A 3809-nucleotide genomic window follows, 5' to 3' on the forward strand; every position below is an offset into this window, starting at 1 on the left:
CACACACACACACACCCACATGCTCAACATGCGTTGCACACATGCACACCTGTAAGACATTAATTGTGGTACTAAAATTCTTTAGAACTAAAAACATGCCCAAAAGAATTTCAAAGCTGATCACATGACACCAGCCCTCGTTGGCCCTCATTTTAATGTTAGCGTAAGAATGAGTGCAATGTACTCACCCCTCGACATATTTTCAACAGGGAGTCGGCGTGAGTGGATCAACCTCAATATGACAAAACGTGTTTCATGTCACCGATTCGTTGTGCTGCTCCTGCAGTGCACTTGGGGGAAACACAGAGCGTGTGTTTGCATCCGAGGTGATCATATTGCTGCGCTACATCGACATCAAACGACACTTGCTTTGCTGCCTTTCAGAAACTAGGACGAATTATATGTTGCAGTGTGCGGTGGGGGAGACACGCACGCACACGCCAATATTGAAGAGAAAAATTCTATATTTAGAGTGGAACTCCATTTTCCTAACACCACACCCCACCCACATATTCAGGGCCTCATCTTACACAAGCACCTTAAGTTAAATGGGTTACCCCCATGCAGCCGCCCACGCATCAGGTACAGTATGAAAACCTAGGGCATCTTGTTATGACTTATGGTTTCCTGTTTCCTGTGTAAAAAAAAAATACAGCGCGGTCTTCTCTCTCTCACACGCGCACACACACGCGCACACACTCCCATACACACCGAACGCTAATGCACATCTCTAGTAGTGAGGCATGATGCTAAGATCAGATGAGAATTAGCAGAGGTGGTGAATGTAAACATGCTCTGTGCTTAAAGAGGGAAGTCAAGTCAAATACTTTCTTGACAATAATATGTTCTATATGCGGCCCCGCCCCACTAGTCCAAGACGATATTCAGATGAATATTGTGTTTGTGGAATATGAACGAAGCACTAAAATCGACCTGTTTTTATCTATCTCAGTGGGCGGCCATTTTGTTACATCCTGTCGACCGAAAATGACATCACAGTTGCTCAGGGCTCTGCTGACGACCAATCATGGCTCAGCTTCAGAAAACAGGTGAGCCGCGATTGGCCGTTACCTGAGCCCTGAGCAGTTGTGATGTCATTTTCAGTCGACAAAGGTGACAAAATGGCCACGCCCTGAGATGACTATAAAGGGGTGGATTTTGCTGCTCAACTCATATTCCACCAACGCAATATTAATCACAATGCCGTGTTTTTCAACTAGTGGGCCTGCTGCGAACATAGTCTTGAAAAAAATGTGTTTGAGATGATTTACTCTTTAAGTGCAGCACCACAAGGTTTGCACTTGACCTTTGGTAATTGCAACCGTGGTTACGGAAGGACACGACTGATACAGCCTCCTCGCCACTGCGCGGTGTTTTTATTTCATGTCGTGTGATTCCGCACAAGCTGCACAAACGTCAAGGGACGAGTGCAAGCGCAATAACAGTGGCGTGCGTGTGCTCATGTGTGAACTTGAGGCCCCACGTTTACGCGAAGAGCATGAAAACAAAAGCGAGTGCATGCTACACAAAGCTCCTGCCGAGATACCTGAGCATCCCTCGCCGCGGGGGAGGGAGGGGGGGACGGGGGGGCACCACATCTCTCCTAATGAGCAACTCCACCTTCCCGTGCTGCCTCTGCCTTTTTATTGTCAACGCGTACATGTGTCTTAATTGCCTTGGCACAAACATAACAGCCGTTTCTTGAATACATTTTTGACAACGTATGTTTTAGGAATCATTTGGCAATGCGTTTTTTTTGTTTTGTTTGTTTGTTCAGTTGAGACAGAGGAAAAAGAGACACCGTATCCTCTTATTGTTTTGGGCCTTTTTTTTAAGATCATCGCCCACCCCCCCCTCTCCGTAGTTTGGAATTCATTAGCAATCAAAGAGCCACTGACAAACGCCCGATCTTAATTACCCTCTCATTTGCATATTTGCATATTAATGACTGCAGACGTAGCTGTTTTTCTGCTGCAGTAGTCAACCCCCCCTCCCTTTGCGTCAACATTGCTCAGATAGCCACCACATGCAGTGAACACTGTGTGTCTTTGTTGCGGCTCAAGGCCTTCTTTTTCATTTCATTTTTGGGACGCGATCGTGTTTGGAAGCAGTGCTTTGCTCTCATTGCTTATCACAAAGTGAGTTGGTGCTGTCTCCAATGAAAGCATAAGAAATTCAATTACAGTACAGCATATGACAACAAAAAAAAAAGAAGATTTTTCATTCAAAAAGACGCACCAGCGCAATACAATTGTATTTATACAGTATAGTGCATTTCACAACAATTGGGCTTGAAGTGGATAACTTCTGGCTCTGTTGTTTTTTATTATGGCATTTTTCTTCTTTGCCATCACCAGTAGCCACATGAGCATGCTAGATTTGCATATCAAGATTTGATGATTCGACCAAATTTTGACAAACCACTGTTGGAACTTATTGGTTGAGTTGACTTTTGTCACATGTTTTTCCCCAGAAGATTTTGGCCAGCTTTTAACCTTGGAGATGTATTATATGAAGTATTTGAAGGCATATTCGTTGACAATAAAAATCCCCTATTTTAAACTGAATCGCATATCGTCAAAATGTGATATTCACGTCACTCTATTTTTAGCCAAAGTGAATTTAGCCTCTTTTGAGGGGGTGGTCCTGACTCATGCAGTGCTTACCTAGCCCCCCCCCCCCCGCTGCTGGGCCAATGCTGAATCAGTCTTTCGTTACCTTGACGACAGGGACAGTGCTACTTGTTGAGTCCTCAGTCGATAAAACAAGTGATCTGCAAAGCACACACAGGCCCCGATAAAGACAATAAAAATATTGCTTGTTATTTTTTCACGTGTGGATCCAGAACTTCATCGCCAAGATGCTGAATTGCAATTGTCAAAATGACATTGTTTGTAATGAATCAACAATACACTTTAGGCCAGTTAAGTAAAACTGGATTATTTCCCACAGTACACTTGCAGATCTCACTCAAAACAGAGATAGGGAATCACTGAATTATAATATCTTTTCTCAACATTGCTTTTACGTGTATGTTTCTTACCACTGGCAGGCATCTGTCCTGATGGACTGGACGAGTTTGGATTTTTGCAAGGTGAGGAGGAGCCGGCTGTAAACAAATGGCACAGTCCATCTTTCACACCTACCAGGCCCAAGTCCGTAGATACGACTGCCTGCAGAGAATAGATTGTACACTGTCATTTTTTTCATAATCCACAATGACCATTTGCAGTCAGTCTACTGTTTCTCCTTGGCCCGTTTCTGGTCAAAAACGTCAAGGGATCACTTAATCAGGTAGTACCTTTTTGAATGTGAATGCATAAAAACTCCTTTACAATGACATTCATGCGCTTCATAATAAAGCAGGAAGTCAAATATTACGTAAGGTGTTTTGCATGTTTAAATCGTTTGCCTTTCTCCTAGATGTCAGGTGAGTCTTCTTTGTCACCATGACCAGGAAGTGATAATATTATACTGCTAATATTGGCTTAATGGTGTAGTGGTACACAAACCTGAGCTGTGTGCGGGCTGCGTGGGATCGGTTCCCGCTCAGTGACGGTGTCTGCGTGTGTGTGTGCCCTGCGACTGGCTGGCGACCAGTTCAGGGTGTAGTCTGCCATTCGCCCATTGTCAGCTGGGATAGGCTCCAGCACACATGTTGGCTAAATACTGCCCCCAACAGTCTACTTGTCATTAATGCAGATCTACGCCACAACATAAAAATACGCCATGTAGGGATTCCAGGTTTTGAGGGCCGAAAAATTCAGGCAAAATAAGCAGAGCAAAAGTGAACGCACACACAACGACAA

This window comes from Filicampus tigris, chromosome 10 (assembly GCF_054856515.1).
Source record: "Filicampus tigris isolate MCC_2025a chromosome 10, RoL_Ftig_1.0, whole genome shotgun sequence".
Taxonomy (NCBI): domain Eukaryota; kingdom Metazoa; phylum Chordata; class Actinopteri; order Syngnathiformes; family Syngnathidae; genus Filicampus; species Filicampus tigris.